We start from the raw sequence: 8,320 nt of genomic DNA on the forward strand, positions 1-8,320 counted from the left end.
GTGTAAGTGTTTTTATAACTGGTCCTTGTATGCAGTTTATCCAGCCAAACTAGTGGGAGGTCACCAGTCAGAAATACAAGGTGCAAATTACATCATGTAAGTTGCCATGAATTAGAGTAGATTTGTTTAAATCCTCCTGATAGAAGATAACAGGGAAGATGCTTTTCTGCCCAAGTGCATGTTCTCTACTATAGGGTATGACTACAGTGAATCCTGTGTTTAGCTGACTTTGATTGACCCTAACAATTTATTCACTAGTTAACTGTAATGTTGGAAAGCATTATTCTGCATCTTCTGTTTCAATGTGATCTGAAAGGTTCATTCATCACCTGTGAAACAGACAGTTTCCCTGTGAAGCAGACAGTTCTCCCTAAAGAATGGAACTGTAGCTCTTTTCCCCCTTAAATCCTCCCTTTCCTCTGTCTCTGCTAGTTTCAGAGTTTAGTTTTTTTTAACTGAATTGAAAACCTTTGCTTACCATCCAGCACGAGTTGATGATGCGTCTCACATGTCAGAAATTGATACTGACATTCCAATTTTGCAGTATTTGCTTTATTATTTTTCCTCTTTCTTTGATAATGTTAAAGAGAAAATTTGTATTTAAGTAAAAACCAAATAATACAAGTCAGAGTAAACATCAGAAAATGTCAAATTGTTTTTTTTTTTATAATTACAACTCCCTTTCAAATAGGGTAATGCAATTAAAGGATAATTGCTAGAAGTGCAAAGCCAAGGTTATGATCAGAAATAGTTACCCTTTCACGTGATGTCCTGTCTTACTAAATAAAATATTCTTGGAGGGCAAGTTACTTTGCATATCTGTAAATATCCAGAAGCAACCAAATGGCACTACTAGTTGAGTGCATATTTGTTTATAAACTACTATACTAAGAAAAGAGGGCAGATACAGGTGGCTTTATCACTGATTAATAACAGCATAAATTCACTTTATGATAAATTTCTAATTAACAGTATCAGAACATGCTTTTAAATAGTAGTCATAGTAAATTGATGATATTATTCTCCAAATACTGAGCTGAGGTTTGATTTCTCATTTCTTTGATAAAGTATCAGCAACAAAATTATTATAAAACTTACTATATAATAGCAAAAAAAATATTATGGAATCCACAACTTTGTTCAGTGGTTATTGAATATATATAGCACTGCAATGGAGTATGGCCAAAATCAGCACTACCCAAAAGTTGTCTCAGTAATGAAAGTGATTCAGGATGGCAGCCTAGCTGCAAAGCAGAATGTTCTGTCACTAACTGGAAATGTCGATACCACCTAGATGTATCAGTCTTGTGTTGCTATAGACTGTTTTCGTTCTCATCAGCAGCCCTGCAGCAACCCAATCTCCTAAAGCTGATGGACTTGCACCAGATTTTCACTGACGTGACCAGGACCAAAAATGAGCTAAAGGAATATGTTTATATGGCCCTTTAGCTTCCCACAAGACCAAATTCACTGCCCTTTCAGATGGCAAATTACAAGCTCACACCGAGGCGTTGCCAGAGGGGACACTCCTGACTCTGGGTCTTTGTTTGCCGAAGGACAACAGCTAGGCACAGCAGGACACACTGTCCACTGGCTGAGTGCAAGGGAAATAGCCAGGCTTGTGGCTGCTCCCATGATTCTCTCTCTTAAGAGTCAAACTGGTGTAGCCTTAAGGACTAGTCTAGAAAAAGATGAGTATCATGAAAATGGGAATTTCCATACACAGTTTAGCTTTATCGGACAAGAACTGTGTAGGTTTCCTTTTTCAGGGTTGCTTTAGGATTTATGTGTGTGTGCTTTAGGATGTTGATGTGTCTTGTTCATCTCAGGGTCTGTTAGGTGGTAGACTGGCAACAGAAGAAGTCAAGCTGTGCTAGCTACAGGGAGGTGAAAATGATTTTCCCGCAGCATGAGCAAGCATCATTAACTAGCATGAAGCATTAACTACCCTGTAGCAGTCCCCAGATCCATTTCTGATGCCTAGAACACTAGAAGGAGTGATGCTGGAAACTGTGCTTTTGTTGAGTTGGGCACACAGGAGGCCTACGGGAGTTTCAAAAGCTGCCTGCAGTTGTTTGAAGGACAGTTATAAAGGTGAAGCTATAAAGGTGCCAAGCTTTTCTTTTAGAACCAGACTGTATAACAGAGGGCAGTAACCACAAATTAAAGCTTGACAGGTTCAGATTGGACATTAGCAGAAACTTTTTTCTGTAGAAGGATAGTGCAACAGTGGAACAGGTTGCCTGGAGAAGCGGTGGAATCTCCATCCTTGAAGCTTTTAAATAGTTAGCTGGACAAAGTGGTGGCAGACCTGATCTGGTGTATGACCCATAGAAATTCAGGGATGGAGTTCTTCAGCAAAAAGACAGATTTTCACTAGCTTCAAACTTTCAAATAGAGCCAAGGACTTACATTTTTTAAAAGTCTGAAGCTAGTGAAAAATCTACTTTTTTGCATTGGCCTGTCTCTAGGAGGCTGCTGGTATAAGGCTTCAGTGTCACAAACCATTAGTAAGGTTTTTCCAATCTGTTTTATTTAAGTGCATGAAGTAAAACAGCAATCCTTTATTATTATCTGCTTTATTTGACTGGTAATAGTGCCTAAAAGGGGCCAGGACTCCAATTTGCTACACTTTGAACCAATATTTGCTGTGAGAGCACATATTCTCATTTTCTGTGAGAGTTTCAGTGGGAAAATGACTAAGCCTTGATTCCATTTTTCCAGTGTCTTCAATTGCTGTAACAAGGAGGTGGCTGTCAGGAGGTGCAAACTAAATGTAAAATACATAATAGTAGAAAAACTTATTTTGTTAAATGTTCAAAACTAGTGACAGAGCTTAGGCGAAAATTTCTCCTACAGGGTTTGTAGCTAAGCATGCTTACATTCCTCCACTGTACTGGGTGCAAACTGCAGCCCGTGAAGTAATGGTGTCTTTTTAGGAATCGGCTTCTTAGCTCTTGGGAGCTAGACATCTTAGATAATGTTGAGGAGCTTTTAACAACCTCCAAGCTTTTTGTTACAGAGAATTACTTTTGTAGCTATTTATTTTTTGACAAAAAAAGAGACACTCAGCAAAATCATGTGGTAGGGACTATTGTTGTGTAAGTTGGAGCTTTTCAAGTGAGCAGCTGATTCAGGAAAAGGCTGGCTAGTGGAAAAGGACCTGGGAGAGCAAGGGTGCTCAACAGTGTACAGTTGTTAATCCTCTTGTGCTCATTTAAAGGGAAACCAGAAAGTGAAGCTGAATACATAGCAAATTTGTTTCATGGCACAAATGTAACATTAATGTTAGCACCTAAAGCAAGCTTTTAATAATATCTTTTTATTTCTAGTATCTTTTTATTTCTAATATCGTCTTTATTTCAAGGACATTTATTCTGTCTGCAGACCAACTATTTCCTCATCCCATCTCAAGCATCCTGCTCCACCTGAGGCAGAAAAAATGTTCCTTCATGTACAAAATAGGAAAATGGGGCGGAATAGATACCAGGGAGTAATGATTCCTGTGGAGCAAATAAACGGAGGGAGAGCAGCTAAGTTAAAGTTTCCCTCATTCCCTGGAGATATGTCCTTATCTCAGTAATTGGATGAATAATAAATAAATAAATAAAATGTCTTATTTAGTAACGTTGTTATTGTTGGAATCCTTTGACTGTGGTGCAGTCAGGAAAAACTTCAGGATTGATCTGGAGTGCACAGGCCTATTTTCTATTAAAGTGTATTAATGTCAGGTTCTGTGCAATTAGTGAAAAGTCAATTCCTATTACTAGTTAACACTATTGAGTATCTGCTTTCTTTAATAAAAAGCCATGTCCAGCATAAAGACTATAAATCAATAAGCAGCTACTTTCTAAATCTATTCTGTCTCCTCCAAAAAATGCAGAGAGCAGTGTAGGTTAGAAGACAAAACAGATTTAGGAAAAAAAAAAAAGAGATCCCTGCCCTGTAAGAGCAAAAACGTGTATGACAGATCCTGTTTTCTCGTATGCTTCTAAAAAACATTGTGATTGCCTTCACGATTCAGATCTTTTTTGGAAATAGTTTATTCATTTTTAACAGGTGTACACATGCAAACCATTGTTAAAATATTTTTATTCATTTAGTGGCATCAAAGATCAGATTGGCCGAAATCCTCTATGGAACAAAGTCTTCCCTCATGTTTGCATTGCATATATGTTTAGCGACCCAGCAACTGCTGTTAAGGGCCTGATCAAACTTAGGACAGAACTTCAAAGGTATCTAATACCTCCTGACATTAGTGGCTGGGCTATCTAGTGTTCACTGCTGACAAGCCCTATAGGATAGGGCAACTAAATAAGGTTGCACATCCAGGTCCTGCTTTGCAACTGAACTAGTGAATGCTTATGCTTTAGCAATCTGCAGTACACACATATCTGCAGTACACATGCTGTTCTTGGCAGAGGCTTATCTGATATATTTGTTATATTAATTCCATAACTAATAGCAATTATTTTTTGTTAAACTCCATTTCCCACTGTAGCTCTTGCAGGGCTTCTGCTTGAACAACAGCTGCCAGGATGGCATGGACACATAGTTTGATCATATTCAGTGATTGCTTTGGTAGACAGCTAAAAGTTACACTGTCATAACAAAGGAATGTCAAACAAATTTCTCTCCTTAACTGCTCTTTAGTAATACTCTATCCTGTAAGACCCTTTACCTTTGTGTGTATTTTTCTTCTTTGAAGATATAGCTATTCATCCCCAAAAATCCAGTAGACTACTGTGAAAGTTTTATTTGGTTTATTTCAATATATCCAATACCCCTTACAATGGTGTATGGTAAATATCAATTGATTAAGGTACTAATGGATTCCTTGTTGAGTTCTGCCAGCATTACAAAGTTTTGCTTTTTTTTAAGAACTGATAATGCAATAAGACAGATTATTTTCAGTTAAATTTTTGTTTGTGGAAACTTCTTAACTGAAGAGTACAACTGAAGTACATTTCTATACCATTATTTGATGAATAGCAGGAAGAAACATAATATACTTCATTAGCATAGATACCATTTCTGTACTAGCGGAAACATACAGACTATAGTCCTTCCAGGTTTTGGGTAGCAAAATACTCTTATCTTTATTGCAGTAATAAAGAGCACAAGCTGCACAGAACGTGCTCTGAGTTAGGGATATCTCAGTATCCAAGCTTGACCTCATAACTCTGATTGGGTTTTAGTGGATTATTGTCTTTCTCCAGTGCAGTGATGGAATGGAAGCATCAGCTGTAGCACCCAGGTGAGCTGCTTTTAGTGGAACAGAGTTTATTCTAATACTACTCTTGACTTTAATATTTGTCATTCTCCTACCCTAAACTAAGAAAGTTCTTCTAACACAAGCTAGAATGAACGTGACCAAATAAAAAACTGAATAAAATTCCATTTTAGCTGTTTTCCCCATAGTATTGTCTTCTCTAGCACCCCAAGTTTGCAGACGATCTTTGTTTGTCCTGTCTTGATTGACCTCAAATTCTACCTCTCCACACCTGCACCCAGGAATGATTGCCAATAATTAAGAGTCACCTGGGTTCCTCCAAGAAATTAAGAATTTAGTCAAGAGAAGGCTGGTGGCCATGAAGGTACAGGTGAAAATAAAGAAAAGAAAAAACAGAAGAAGATTTTACAATTATTCCCTAGTGTATATTACATGTAAAATTCTTTCTGCAAGCAGACAGACCTCTTGTAGCAGCAAAGAAAATTTTCTTGTGTTGGACTGAAAAAAGCAAGCCTGAAAAAAGTCTGGTCTAGCTCTGCCTCTTCACACAGTGCATATGGAGCTGACATTTTTGTCCCACTGCAGAGCTAATGTTGCAGCAGCATAGCAATAATTGCTGGCATTGGGAGCTGTGCCCCAGCAAGAATTACTGACAAAACAGGGAGAGAAGGTGGGAGCAGTGGTGGTGCTTCCTCACAGAAGCCAAAAAATCCTGATGGGCTTAATGAAGGACTTCAGTACCACTGCTGCATCACTGTGGAGAGAAAGGGAGGAAGTTAAAGAGTCAAAGGGGTGCTTGTTATTAGGCATTCACTTTGGCAGATGGGAAAACTGAGGAAAGAAATTCATCTTGTTTGTTGAGGATAAGATATTATTAGATTCTGTTGTGGAGTGATTTACTTACTGTTCCTGCTTTATTGATTTATTCCTTCTGGGTTTCTCCTGTTTACTGAGTTTTCTTTATTTAACATGTAGGCTTGGTGCTTGTTTTGCAGCAGCAAAACCTTAAAGAACAAATTTGCTTTCCCGATTTTCTGCATTCTGTGTGCAGGAACAACCTTAATTTTAGACTGAGCCTTGCTTTTGCTGGCAATGCTAGGGAAAAGAAATGCATCATGTTAAGGTGAGATATTTGATATTTGTAAAGTCTCTAAACTTAATTCAGACTTAACTGAGTTCTTCTGAGCTAAAATTCAGGTGAAAGCATAACAGTGAGTTTACAGTGGGTAAACTCATTCATCTGGTGTTGATCAGGTGGTGGTTTATTTCAGAGTACAACACAGTGATTTTGAAAAGGCTAAAAATTGCAATCAGCTGCATGCAGCTTTGGCTGTTTGTCTCAGCTGCTGGTAGTAGTCAGAGCTTCTTCTGGTCTGTCTGTCTCCTGTCTGTGTTAGAGGTTTTCAAGTTCCTGATCTCTGAACTCCTACTACATTATAATCTGTGGCAACGGTAAGGTAGTTCTGATTTTTTTTCTTCTGTTTCTAAGCAGAATTTTATGAAATAGTTGGTATGTTGGTTAAAAATCAAGAAAAGTTGAGCCATTATGTTTAGAAAATAACTTGAACTGTTCACATAAGGGGATTATTTCAGATCAAATTTGTTCTTCTCTTCAGTTTTGGAGTAATACTGTAAGGACTTTGGGCTGATGGAACCCTGTCTCTCTAGTTGCAATGGAAAGAAGTTTTATCTTACCAGGATGGTGAAGTTTTCTGAAAGTGCAGAGAACATCTAGATACTAAATTCAGTTGAAAATCAAATAGGAAGAAGTGACAAAACTCTGTTTTGTGTCTTTTAAGCTTCTATATGCGGTTTTCATGTCATGTTAACCTACAATAAATAAGGACTATGATTAGAAATTAGTGATGACAATAAAATTAAAAAGGGATGAAAATAACTTGTCCTGCTTAAGAAAAATGAAAGCAAAACATGAAGCAAGAGGAGGGAGGGTTGAGAAAAGAAGATTTATTATTCTGCTTCTGATTGTCTAGGTTTCTTCTTTTTAGTATTGGTTTTCACTTGTGGCCCACAAATCCTTACAGATGTGAAGGCTTATTTCTAAGAAATGCACAAAAGCTATCTGACAGAAGTCTGTTGTCAGTAGCCTTACACTGTTAATGGCTTCTGCAGAACCTGTGGGGAGGAGGAACAACTGTGTATCAGAAAAGATTAGAGACTGATAAAGGAGAGAAAAAATATTTTCTTTCTTTATGAAGAAACAAGGAAATGAACATGCTTTGACCACTTCAGTGATTATTCACTGAATATCTCAGCGGTTGGATTGTTAATCTGAATGAATGTAGATAAAATTCAGTCATAAACAGCAGTATTTGTAGGAACTTGAATTTTATATATTTATGGATAGTGTTTTTTTCCCAGAAGTGTTACATTTTCATCTAGCTGTGGTACAGAAATTACGTTATGTGAGTTAATTACACTATTGTGAGTAGCAGTTTGTTTCAAACACAAAGTCCTGCATATGTGAAGCAAAATGCAAGATATCTAGTAGGTAAACTTTTTCTTTTAATTTGACTGAATTTGAATAATGAATACATCTGAGGAACTTGCAGTCTGCTTGTGGAAATTCTGTTAAAAGGAAAAGGAGCTAAGCTCATAAGGTAAATTATTAATGGTGGTATATTTGCGTTGCTCCAGTTATTTGTAACATAGGAAATATGATTTGCCTGTATATGTCACTTTACTATTAACTCAGTTGCCAGCTCAGATCTAAAATAATAAGAGATCCAGGACTCTCATTTTCAAAGATTTTTTTAATGCAAGTGGAATCAATGTGGTAAAACATTCTGTCCAAAGAAAGGCTAAGAACTGAGTGTTCATATTATGCCAAGGACAATAGATTTTTAGACCCTCAGTTTTCTTCACCTGTGGTATCTGACACACACACACACACACACACACACACACACACACTGCTCAGTAAGAGGATAAAGAAGTGTGCTTTCACTGCTGAGTTCAAGTACATACTATAATCTTCTCTGAAGTGAGTTTGATTAGCATCAACCAGAACACTATAAACAAAAGTAAAAATACATCACGTACTTAGACGCAGCTGTGTACAGCTGACTG

The sequence above is a fragment of the Rhea pennata genome, chromosome 5, assembly GCF_028389875.1.
Source record: "Rhea pennata isolate bPtePen1 chromosome 5, bPtePen1.pri, whole genome shotgun sequence".
Lineage (NCBI taxonomy): Eukaryota > Metazoa > Chordata > Aves > Rheiformes > Rheidae > Rhea > Rhea pennata.